The 13279-nt window shown below is 45.3% G+C and overlaps 1 long non-coding RNA gene across 1 annotated transcript; it reads left to right on the top strand.

Moving 5' to 3' along the window:
• Nucleotides 1-1480: 1480 nt before the first annotated feature.
• LOC128324760 (uncharacterized) lies at nucleotides 1481-11002 on the top strand. The gene is made up of 4 exons (XR_008307084.1): nucleotides 1481-1617; nucleotides 2710-2789; nucleotides 4866-4975; nucleotides 10103-11002. It is a non-coding gene; the product is annotated as an uncharacterized LOC128324760 (long non-coding RNA).
• The last annotated feature ends 2277 nt before the right edge of the window (nucleotides 11003-13279 follow it).

The following is a 13279-nucleotide window of genomic DNA, read 5'->3' as shown; positions in this document are numbered from 1 at the left end:
AGTTGCCACCAGACCTACCAATGGTAACTGGAGACGAACCTCCTCAGATTACCTTAACATGTGGTGGGGATCATGTAGAAGAAGGTGCTCTCTAAGGTCAAAATGCATACTCTTTGGTATAAAATGGGGGGAAATGGGTGAGGTGTCGGAAATAAGGACAATGGCTATTTTAGCTATAAAAGGCCAGTTACTGAAATGACATTAATATTGCTTTCTGAACACTCCACTAAAGCAATCTCCTCCACCTTAATGACTACCCTCTGGCTAATCCTTACTTCAGAGGTTGAGTGGCAGGACAGAGAACACTGTACAGGTGGGAAACATGAAAAATGGCGGAACTGAAATTCCATGGAGGCAAAATGCTGGTTCATTGCTCTATAAGAATGGCCAGCCGTGGGGTGTGTGTGTGTTTCAAGAAAGGCTCGTCGCAGCAGGACTAGGCTCCAGGACCAGTGTTCCCTATAAAAGGGAACCCCAGATGATATTGACTACAGCTCCCAGCCAAAGCCCACTGCAGCTGGGGATGCTGAGAGCTGTAGTCAACAACATCTAGGATTCTCTATTACAGGGGGCACTGTCCAGGACTATAGTTGTCAACCCTCCAGGACAGATTGAAAAGCAATCTTAAAGATTTTAATGGCTTGGTTGATTGATTGATTAAGTGCCATCAAGTTAGTGTTGACTCTTAGCGACCACATAGATAGATTCTCTCCAGGATTATCTGTCTTCAGCTTGGCCTTTGAGGTTTCTCAGTGATGCATTCATTGTCCATGGTAACCTCAAAAGTCATCACCAGCACCAAAATTCAAAAGCTTCAATACTTTTTCTATATTGCTTCTTCAAAGTCCAGCTTTCGCATCCATAGAGTGTCACGGGGAAAACCATTGTCCAAATGATTCTAATCTCTGTAGGTGTAGACACGTCACAACATCTAAATATCCTTTCCAAGGCCTTCATTGCAGTCCTACCAAGTGCTAGTCTGCGGTGTATTTCTTGACTGCTGGATCCTTTACTGTTGATGGTCAATCCTAAAAGGCAGAATCTATCTACCACTTCAGTGTCTTCATTATCAATTCTGAGGCTGGTTGCTGTACCCATTGTCGTTAGTTTAGACTTCTTTACATTTAGATACTATGATTAATATTGGAAAAATATGGGCGGTGGCGGGATCACCAGAAATAGCTTCAGTCACAACTGGCAACCCGATCTATGACCAGACCCCTGTTGTTTCAAGTTGTTTGACTTCCTTTAAGCAGCAGACTCTCTAAGGTCATTTACATGTCCAAAATCCTTCCCTGGTGACTAGGGAGGGCTGGAGGGAAGGCAGAGGAGTACCTGGCTTTTCCCACACAACTAGGCACTTGTGACCACACCACCATGCCACAGGCCCACACAATCGGTGCAGCAGTGCTGACTGCATTTGGAATCTGAAGGAGGAAGTCCTCCAGTATCCCACAATGCATTGCGTGGGCAGCAGAGAGGCTGCCCGTGGTAAAGCAGCAGCTCCTAGCATTCTGGCCACTCTGTAGGCAGCACTCTGTGATTTAAAGGAAACCAGACTGCCAGGAACAGCTGCACACAGCCCTGATTGCAGATGACATGAACAGGGCTGCCAAGGTAAGATGGGGCTTTGCCCCATTAACCTAGCTTTAATGTTATTTAAACTAACAAGGCAGCCCTGCTCTGGAGCAGCAGGGTAGAAGTGGGTCCCGAGGCTTCACATGAGCCTCGCTACCCAGGTTTTCCTGCTCCTACCTGGTCATGTGAACAACCTTGCTGTCTTTCAAACAAACTTTGTATTTTATTTAAAGTAATGTGGCTTACAGAGTTTTCTCAGCCTGTGACCTCTCCTTTTTTCAGTAAGGCCGGAAGTGGGAGTTACTCTTAACTTCTTCCTGATTCCTCCTGGAAAACATAGCTTAACTAGACTGCCTCCAATGGCTCTTTTAATATTGCTACTGCCGAGGCCTAAAGGTCCCATCAAACAGGCCAGAGACTAGGGGAGCACCATACACACCACTACTGTTCAGTACTGGGTGCAGCCAGAGGGGGGGGGGTTCCTCCACATTGCACAACAAAAGGGCTCCTGCAGGGTCTGCACAAAGGCAGAAGAATGTGGTGACAGGCAATTATACCTAATTATGACTCAATTGGTATATTTCTAAAAGGTACCTTTTGAGACTTTCAAGGAAATGTGGAAATGTGTGACAGCGTACGGTTTGCTAATAAACAAAGCCTGCCATTCTTTGTGAGAAGGAATGTTAGTTTTAGTGTGCTCTTTGTAATGTCCTGTTACAGTAACACACTATAATGCAATTTTAAAACCTTAACAATACAAGAAGTGTGCTTTTAACTCTCAGCAGCACAGATTAAAATGTGTTCTCGCCCATTAAAATTAGCCACCACTGATTAATCAAATAAAGCCTTAATGTACTAATTAAGGTTTATCTATCTTTACATTCAAGGAAGGAAAAGTGTGTGTGGGGTGTGTGTGTGTGTGACTCAGAGGGAATCCTGTTTTCTTATTGGCTCAGGACACCAGGAGCCCCCACGATTCCATACAATGCCTCTGAAATGGAACCAGTGTGGTGTTCATCAGAGTGTCGGATTTGAACAGGGGAAACCTAGGTTCAAAATCCAACTCAGGTCATGACTTTCATTGGATGAGCTTGGACCATTTACTCCCTCCAAACCTATCTTACCTCACAGGGAAATTGTGAGGATAAATGAGGATAACCCTGTCCAGGTGTGACACTCTACGCTTCTTGGAGGAAGGGCGGGATGTAAAGGTAAGTAAGTAATGAAATATAGAACTAGTATTCTTGGTTTATGTTGGTCTGAGACCATAATAAAGATTGATTGATTGATTGTATTCTTGGTTAAGAGCCATCTAATGGTGCAATGGGGAAACTTGACTAGCAAGCCAGAGGTTGCCGGTTTGAATCCACTGATATGTTTCCCAGACTATGGGAAACACCTATATTGGGCAGCAGCGATATAGGAAGATGCTGAAAGGCATAATCTCATACTGCACGGGAGATGGCAATGGTAAACCCCTCCTGTATTCTACCAAAGACAACCACAGGGCTCTGTGGTTGCCAGGAGTCGACACTGATTCAACGGCACACTTTACTTTATTCTTCGTTAAGTAATAAATATTTTATAATAAAATCTGCAAAATGCAGATGTTTTTTCTCTTATTAGAGTGGCTATTTATCATGCCCTCCATGTCCCCTTTGATTGTTTCTCCTTCCAAGACAGACACCTCAACAGCCAATTTAGGGGGCAGGAGAGGGATACTGTAGTTTTCACCCCCAGCAGTTGAATCCAGATGTGGGCATCTGGATTCAATTCCGACAGTATTCCTTACCCCATGTCTCTCCAGTGTATCTCATTCTGTTGCCCCAAATTAAATGCACCCCATCACTTATAAATTGGGAGCTTGTCCATGCTCTGTTTAAAGATGGGTAAACTCCCATGTATGTAAAAGGTCAGGAAATGCACTCTTTAATTTTGCTTACAAGTGGTCCAGGGCTTGAGGATTTGAATGCATATTAATGGAAACATGAACAGAAATGGTGTTTCATCATTATGGTGAATTAATCCTATGTAAAAAGGGCAGTCTTGTGTATGCACCTGCTATACAACCAGCACCACTGGTCAGATTATCGTAGTACAGGAATTTCCCATGCGAGCAATAGCAAAAAAAAATGGAGAAATGTGTCTCAAAGAGAAGCACAGTTGCACCCATAGGCAAGTGGCATCTGAGTTGGGGATTCTTATTTTCTCTCACCAGGCAATACTGAAAGAGGAAAATTGTTCTCATTATTGTATTCTTCATGCTGCATTAGATGCCAGGAATTGGCTGCAGCCATTTGTGCCTTTGAAATAAGAGGGCACTGCACACAGCCATTACTACCTGCTGCCTCCATTGTCCAGCCTGATCCTGCCCCTGCAGGGGTCCCTTTGTGGTGCGATCTGGAGCCCTTCCCTTTTCTGGCCACCCTCAGCAGGGGCCGTTGTGCCTGAGCTGCTGCCCTAGCCTGTGGCCTTCCTAGTGGGGCCTGCTAGGTCTTGGCAAAAGCCTAACCACAGGGCTACGATATGCCCCAGCAGGAGGCAGGCCTTTCATTGTCTTGCACCTGAGCACAAGGCAGGTAACCTAGGATCTGCCACTGCTGCAAACCTGTAATTTGGCTTCCGAAGTAATTGAATCTATAGCAGTTCCTGCTTTCCACCTGTGCAGTTCCCTCTCAGGACTTTGAAGTGAGGGATTGGCCAGAGGGGCATCATTAGCAAGGTGTTGCTGTTTGATTTGCGAGGATCCCATGGGGAGCCAGCCCTGCTTACCTGACGAATGGGCTGTAATCAGAAGCAGGACATGTGTGAGGAATGTGGTGATTCAGTTGCATGCAGGATTTTTAGATCCAATTTTCCCGAAGGAAACAATGTTATAAATGGGTTTTGGTTCCTGAACCAAGGCTGGGTGTCCTATTTCTTCTGCTTCCTGCTGCTGTTAAAGCCAGTGGTATGTCCATCACAGACATATAGCAGAGAATTTGCTGGGGGGAAATTGGAAGTTGTTCACCCTTCCAAGACTCCTTTCCCAGTTTTGGCTGTTTACTGTGGAAGGGTGGGAGGCAACTGAGTAGCTCAACCTCATCTCCTCCTCCTGGGCAAGGGTTAGACAGGGAAGGAAGGAGGGTGGGCAGGCTGGAAGTGGCATGTGAATGGGAATAGGGAGCAGCTGAGCCTGGAGAAGGAGGGACAGAAGCAGCAGTGGTGGGAGGAGCATCTTGGATAGGTGAGTCAGGGTTAATAAAATATTATTTCTTCTGTTCTGCATTTCTTATTCTCTGGGGCAGCATAATGATAATGGGACCTGCCAGATGGAGAAGCTTTTGTGCTTATTTTCACTGGATTCCACCCAGAACCACGCGTGGAAAAGAAAGAGTGTCCACATGCGGCAGTCCTTGTGAGTTTCTTTTTTGTGCTCATGCCACTATTTTCAGTCTGCACGAGGGGATGAAACAGTTCGTTGCTGGTATCACTTGGTTGCCGGTATCTGCCCCAGTCCTCGCCAAGTCTCTCTCTTGTTTTTTAATTATATTGTTGTGCACTTCTGGTTCATCAAACTTGTGCAGCATTCCCATCCGTGGTTTCTGCCAAGACTCCCATGAAACTTGGCAAGGGCGGGGGAGAAAAATTGTTTGTGTTCTCAAGCTTTGTTCGTGAGAGGAGAGCTGGTCTTGTGGTAGCAAGCATGTCACCTTAGCTGAGCAGAGTCTGCCCTGGTTGCATTTGAATGGGAGACTACACGTGTGAGCATTCCAAGATCTTCTCCTGAGGGGATGGGGCCACTTTGGGAAGAGAAGGTTCCAAGTTCCCTCCCTGGCATCTCCACAGAGGGCTAAGAGAGACTCCTGCCTGTAATGTTAGAGAACCCACTGCCAGTCTGTGTAGATCAGTGATTCTCAAACTTGGGTCCTCAGGTGTTATTGGACTTCAACTCCCATAATCCCCAACCAAAGGCCACTAAGGCTGGGGATTATGGGAGCTGAAGTCCAATAACACCTGAGGACCCAAGTTTGAGAATCCCTGGTGTAGACAATACTGAGCTAGATGGACCAATGGTCTGACTCAGTATATGGCAGCTTCCTATGTGCCTATGTTCCTAAGTGTCTCCTGTTCCCTGGAAACTGTTATTGATTGTTAATTAATCACCTCCTAAAATAACTTCCTGCCATGGAAATCTCCCCTTTAATTATGGCTACAATCCTATGCATGCTTTCTTGGAAGAAAGCCCCATTTGAACATAGTGGAACTTACTTCTGAGTAAACATAGATTGTACTGCTGAGAGCACTAATATTCTCCTTAAAAAAAATTAAATTGTTGCTCTTGCAATTTCTCATTAGTGGTGGTGGGGAGAATAAGTGATAAAATGTTAGTATTGCTAGTGTGTTTGCTTCACCCATTGACCATAATGGCAAATCACTAAAGCATATAACATTTTTTGTTCCTGTCAGAATGGGATGAAAATTGAAGGAATAGTAAACCCTTGTGAAGCCATTACACCACCCAAATATCAGGCAGATAGGCTTGGGGATTTCTGTGCAGGTACACTTTCACTCTTTAAGGGTTTGTTTATGGAACAGTGGGGTAATGGCTTGACTAGCAAGCCAGAGGCTGCCGGTTTGAATCTCCACTGGTATGTTTCCCAGACTATGAGAAACACCTATATCAGGCAGCAGCGATATAGGAAGATGCTGAAAGGCATCATGTCATACTACGTGGGAGGAGGCAATGGTAAACCCCTCCTGTATTTTACCAAAGACAACCACAGGGCTCTGTGGTTGCCAGGAGTCAACACTGACTTGACAGCACACTTTACCTTACCACACCTCCCAGACAAGGAGACACACCCAGATAAGCTGCACTGTAGTCCATCTACACTTTTCCTCATTGTGCAAGTTGTTCCATTGGCATGATCAAGCCAGAATAACTGAACAATGTAAAGAAATTGATTTCTCAGGAGAGTAGAACATATTAAATATGATATGCATAGCCCATCATCTGGGTGCCACACAAAATCCCTATAATAATCAGTGTTCATAAACCATTTTCTGAAAGAGTTCAACATTAAGCCCCCTTCTCAGAAGATATCCAAGGTGAGTTAATATGCATAAAGGAGGGAGTAGGATCACTCTGGCAAACTTCAGCCCTGACTTACATACATTAATTAATATCTGAATGGACTCTACATACACTCTGTGGTTTGTGCATAGGGCTCTCTCCTTGCAACGGGAAAATCTGCTTTTCCAAGGGTTCCAATTACACAGAGAGAGCCCTATACCTGTATATGTGAGGGAGATCCCATTCAGACATTCAAGTGAACATGTGTAAGACCCCCCCTCTCATGGCCGGATTAAGGGCAACTGATGCCCTAAGCACAGCCCAACAATGGTGCCCCCCTCGGCCCCCTCTGTTGCTTAACTGACAAGACATTAAGCAAATTATTTACTTATACCTTAATATTTATTTAAATTTTTAAAAGTTTTCTTCTAGATTTTTAAGGTAAAACAAAACAGTTCCACTGCCTATAATTGCTTATAAATAGCCAAAACAGAAGGAATGATTGAGAAAAATATTTCTTCTTCAAGGTCAGACATCATCACATATGACCACCTTTTCCATGAAGTTTTATCAGTATTCTGTACTGCTCTTTACAATAATCTTTCGCAAATCAATGACTTTTTATTTCAGATACATAATTTAGTAGCTTTTCAAAACTTTAGTCGCAAACCGCTCCAAAGAAAAAGTTTTTTTAACATGCAGAGTAAAGTCGAACAGGGCAGATAAAAACAATTACTAAAAATCAACTATAGTTGAGTGTGGCAGTGAAATGAAAGGTGGCAAAAGTATCAAAGGGAATAATAAAAACTTCTTTAAATACATCAGAAGCAGGAAACCTGCCAGGGAGGCGGTTGGAACATTAGACAACAAGGGAGTTAAAGGGATTATTAAGGAGGATATGGAGGTTGCAGAGAAGCTCAGTGAGTTCTTTGTGTCCATCTTCACAGCAGAGGATACAGAGCATATACCTGTTCCTGAACTAGACTTCTCAGGGATGGAGGCTAAAGAACTGAGTCATATAGAAGTGACAAGAGATGATGTTCTAAACTGTCTGGAAAAACTGAAAACTAACAAATTGCCAGGGCCAGATGGCATCAATCCAAGAGTCCTCAAATAACTCAAATGTGAAATTGCGAACCTCCTTGCCAAAACATATAACTTATCCCTGCAATCAGACTCTGTACCAGAGGACTGGAAAGCAGCAAATGTAATCCGATTTTCAAAAAGGGATCCAGGGGCGATTCGGGAAATTACAGGCCGGTTAGCTTTAGCTTAACATCCGTTCCAGGCAAATTGATGGAAAGCATCCTCAAGGATAAAATTGTAAAGCACACAGAAGAACAGGCCCTGCTGGGGGAGAACCAGCATGGCTTCTGCAAAGGTAAATCTTGCCTCACCAACCTTTTGGAGTTCATTGAGAGTGTCAACAAGTGTGTGGGTCAAGGTGATCCAGTTGACATAGTATACCTGGACTTCCAAAAAGATTTTGACAAAGTTCCTCATCAAAGACTCCTGAGGAAACTTAGCAGTCATGGAATAAGGGGACAAGTACATGTGTGGATTGCAAACTGGTTGAGAGACAGGAAACAGAGGGTAGGGATAAATGGAGAGCTTTCACAATGGAGGGAAGTAAGAAGTGGGGTCCCCTAGGGATCTGTACTGGGAGCAGTGCTTTTAAATTTATTCATAAATGATCTAGAAGTAGGGTTAAGTAGCGAGGTGGCCAAATTTTCAGATGATACCAAACTCTTTCAGGTAGTGAAATCCAAAACGGATTGTGAGGAGCTCCAAAAGGATATCTCCAAACTGGGGGAGGGGGCAACAAAATGGCAAATGTGCTTCAATGTTGGCAAGTGTAAAGTGATGCACATTGGGACAAAAAACCTCAACTTCAAGTATACGCTGATGGGATCTGAGCTGTTGGTGACTGACCAGGAGAGGGATCTTGGAGTCATGGTGGACAGCTCGTTGAAATTGTAACTCAATGTGTTCTCAATCAACTCAATGTGCGGCAGCTGTGAAAAAGGCCAATTCCATGCTAGGGATCATTAGGAAGAGGATTGAAAATAAAACTGCTAACGTTATAATGCCTTTATTCAAAACTATGGTGCGGCCACACCTGGAGTACTGCATACAATTCACTGTATCTAAAAAAGGACATTGTAGAACTAGAAAAGGTGCAGAAGAGGGCAACCAAGATGATCGAGGCCTAGAGAACCTTTCTTAAGAGGCAAGGCTACAACACCTGGGGCTTTTTAGTTTAGAAAAAAGATGACTACGGAGAGACATGATAGAGGTCTATAAAATCATGCATGGTGTGGGGAAAGTGGATAGAGAGAAATTCTTCTCCCTCTCACACGACACTAGAACCACGGTTTGTCCCATGAAATTGATTGCCAGGAAATTTAGGACCAACAAACAGAAGTACTTTTTCACACAATGCATAATCAACTTGTGGAATTCTCTGCCACGAGATGTGGTGATAGCAAACAACCTGGATGGCTTTAAGAGGGGTTTGGATAACTTCATGGAGGAGAGGTCTATCATGACATCGGCTACTAGTCGTAGGGCTATAGGCCACCTCCAGCCTCAAAGGCAGCATTCCTCTGAGTTCCATTTGAACTGGAGTAACAGCAGGAGTGAGGGCACGCCCTCAACTCCTGCCTGTGGCTTCCAGGGGCATCTGGTGGGCTAGTGTGTGAAACAGGATGCTGGACTAGATGGGCCTTGGGCCTGATTGAGCAGGGCTGTTCTTATGTTCTTATGTTCAGTGAAAGAGTTAAGGGCATGATAGCCAGTGAGAATACTCTGTGGTGCCCCCCCTTCCCTTTATGCCCTAAGCACGTGCTTGTTTTGCCTTATGGTTAATCCAGGGCTGCCCCCTCTACATTGTTACTTCACTCAGTAACAATTTATTAGCGTTTAAGGTGCTGCGAGGCTCTTCGTTGTTCAAACTGTATTAACGAACACATACTGCATGAGTTTGTCCATCCAAGCTCACATTTCTGGCAAACAGGTTATGTGGCTCTGCCTTCCACAGTTTTCCATAAAGAGAAGCTGCTGACTTGCTCATGAGGGACTTGTGCAGAATACAGTCAGCACAGCCCATTCCAGAATATGTCAGAATAATAACTTAAAATCTCTCTTGGCAGTAGAAGTCCACGAAGGCAGAGGTGATTTCACTTTGCTGAGTTCAGAGATAGGAGACACTAAAGGTAGGCAGTAAAAGGTTGGCAACCTTGACCCAGGTGCCAGCCCACTGACCTGAAGATCCACTAAGTGAGAAGAATGTCAGCTGGATATGATGGAAAGGCCAAAATTATTATTCAGTGCAGCCAGAGGGTCACACCTTGTATCAACAGGTCAAAAACGCTGCAAACAGGGAGTCATGTATCTGAAAAAAGCAAATATAAGGTGACAGTGTTTAGGCTGATGAATTTTTAACCTCTCCTTTAAATTGCCTTGCAGCATATGCCTTCAGCTTCGTCCAAAAAGCCAAGTAAAATGGAAGTCTCTCTGGTTTTCAAGCTAGCTGTGATGACACCATGGCAGAGGAACACCAATTGCAATCCTGCATTTAATTGCAAAGCCATCCCACACAACGGTATTTCCCCAGCCAGCCACACTTGCTCAACATACACACAGAGACAAAACATACAGGTCTGTCCACCTGTGCGCATGCAAACATGCACCCACACACCTCCATTGTCACGTGTGGCAGGTGCTGACACCATAGCCATGTACTCAAAATATTGGCATCTCATTCAGGCCAATGTGGAGTCACCTGATCTTGCCTAACAGGTTGGAGCTGGGAGAATTGCCAAAGGGTTATGAGGTTCAACAGTGCAGCATCAGTGAGGTGGGGCCCTTAATCCATTGGGTATGCCAGAAGAACACAATGTAATGCAATGCAATAAAAGTAATAAAACATAATGGGATCCTCTTAACATATCAATTATGAAGCAACAGCTCCTGACCCCCCACAAATCTTCAGCAGTGTATACAAGGGGTACACACTCACGATTCCGTAAGTATTCCACTGCATCCTTTACATTCTTTTTCATATAATCAAGATGAATTAAAATAGTAAAAGGATAATACATTTTTTAAAAAAACTTTATTGTTAGCTGCCCCATAACAAATAGTTCTCTGGACGGCTCTCAACACAGCATTTGTGTTGTTGTTTTCTAAAAGTATTTTAATTGGTTTTAAATTGTTTTAATTGTTTTTGAATTGTTTTTATATTGTTTTTAGCACTATGTTTTCAATTGTGTGTTTTTATGTCTTTTAAAAGTTGTACACTGCCCAGATGGCGGTTTATAAATGTAATAAATAAATACATTGAGTAAAAACACGTAAGGCACATGAAATCACAGGACTACAAAAAATTAAAGTACAAAACAATTTAAACACTTTTTGGGAGTCAGTTTTTAAAAGAACATTTAAAAGGTCTGAGTGAACAGAAAGGTTTTTACCTGGCATCTAAAAGAACAAAGTGGTGATGCCAGGTGAACCTCATTGGTGAAGCTGTTTCATAAATGGTGCAACCACTAAAAAGGCCCTCTCCCTAGTAGCCGCCCACCTCACCTTGTTTGGCAGGAGCATTTGGAGCAGGGCCTCCGAAGATATTTAGGTCCAAGTTGGGACATAAGGGGCAAGGCACTCTCTCAGATAACCTTGTCCCAAGCCATTTAGGGCTTTAGAAGTTAAAACTAGCACTTTGAATTGGGCCTGGAAGCAGACTAGGAGCCAGTGCAGCAGACAAAGCACTGGCCTGATATGAGCTAAATGCCCAGTCCCAGTTAATAATCTTGCAGCCCGTTTTTGTACCAGATGCAGTTTCCAGACCATTTTCAAAAACAGCCCCAGGTACAATGCATTGCAGTAATCTAAGCGAGAGGTTACCAGAGCATAAGTAACTGAGGCCAAGCTAAAACTGTCCAGGTAAGGTTGCAGTTGGCCAGGCGTGGAGCCTGACTGCCGGCAGTCCATGTCCGGCTGCAGTGGTGGCCCCGCTGAACACCCCCCCCCGCGTCTGACATCAGACGCGGGGGTGCTGGTTTAGCTCCCGAGCGGGGGCCGCACAGCCCCTTTGGGAGCTAAACTAAGGCTGGCACTGCTTTCCCAGCACAGCCAGGAGTGGCTCTTCCCTGTGGGGAAGAGCCGCTCCTCTCTGCACTGCAAACGCAGTGCCAGCCTTAGTTTAGCTCCTGAAGAGGCCGTGCGGCCCCCACTCAGGAGCTAAACCAGCACCTACATGTCTGACGTCAGATGTGGGGGCTGTGAAGGGGCCGCAAGGTGCGGCTCCTGATTGGGCGCAGCCCAGGTTCTTTGAACCGGGTTCTTCTTGCTAGGAAGAGCCGCTCGTCTCTGGAAAGGAGAGCTGGTCTTGTGGTAGCAAGCATGACTTGTCCCCATAGCTAAGCAGGGTCTGCCCTGGTTGCATCTGAATGGGAGACTTGATGTGTGAGCACTGCAAGATCTTCCCCTCAGGAGATGAAGCCGCTCTGGGAAGAGCAGAAGGTTTCAAGTTCCCTCCCTGGCTTCTCCAAGACAGGGCTGAGAGAGATTCCTGCCTGCAACCTTGGAGAAGCCGCTGCCAGTCTGTGAAGACAATACTGAGCTAGATAGACCAAGGGTCTGACTCAGTATATGGCAGTTTCCTATGTTTCCTATGTTCCTGTGTTCACTGCGAATGCAACGCAAGCCTTAGTTTAGCTCCTGAAGGGGCCGCACCGCCCTCACTTGGAAGCTAAACCAGCACCCTCGCATCTGATGTCAGATGCGGGGGCCATGACGGGGCCATGAGGCGCAGCCCGATTGGGGCCCTTGGCCCAGTGGTGGCGCTGTCCCTGCAGTTGGCATATCAGCCAAAGTTGATAAAAGGATGGCTTTCCCCCACTCTTGTAGTGTAGGTTTATGTGAAATGGTGATTTCTGACCCTATTATTGATAGTACAAGCAAGCTACTCTGGACTGATTGTGTAATTAATTAAATCTGTGATCTATCTTGTGCACACGCCGCCGTGGGAGTAGTGTTGGAGACAGACTAGTGAGGCCTAGTGATGCAAGAGCCTTCATTCCCGTAGTCTCCAACCATGCAAATTAGTCAGGAGAAATGAAAGGGTGATTAGCTGAGTGACTATCAGTGTAATGAAGTCACCAGTGATGTGAGCTATCAACCTGCCCCTTCCAGAGAAGTAGCTGTGTCAGCAGGACTGGTTCTGCCATGATGAAGCAAGGTGAAATGGGTCACTTTGGGAAGCAGGCAAAGTAAGGCAGTTCCCAGGGGCAGCACAGCAGTTCACCCAGCACTTTCCCCAAGGAGAGCCCTGCAGGAAGGAAGAAGAATGAAATGGCACTGTGCTGCTTTTCTGATCCCCTCCCTCGGAAGGAGAGAGATTTGAAAGAATGAAGGGATTGCGGGGTGTGTGGTTGTAATTGGGCAGGGAAGAGTTCAAGGAGGAAAGGGAGGGGTGCTGTCTGGTGTTTGTTTCAGGTGGCAAAATATCAGGTCTGGCTGTGGAGGTCTGGCCTTGAGATGCTGACAGGCATCAGGCTTGGCTGCAGCCATACCACTCAGGAGGCATGGTCAATGAGGGGTTGGGTGGGGCAACAAGTAGCGCTGCTGGCACTGGTGCAGGAG

Source organism: Hemicordylus capensis, chromosome 4 (genome assembly GCF_027244095.1).
Source record: "Hemicordylus capensis ecotype Gifberg chromosome 4, rHemCap1.1.pri, whole genome shotgun sequence".
Taxonomy (NCBI): Eukaryota; Metazoa; Chordata; class Lepidosauria; order Squamata; family Cordylidae; genus Hemicordylus; species Hemicordylus capensis.
The sequence above is the reverse complement of the archived record's forward strand: the minus strand, read 5'-3'. Positions and strand labels throughout refer to the sequence as shown.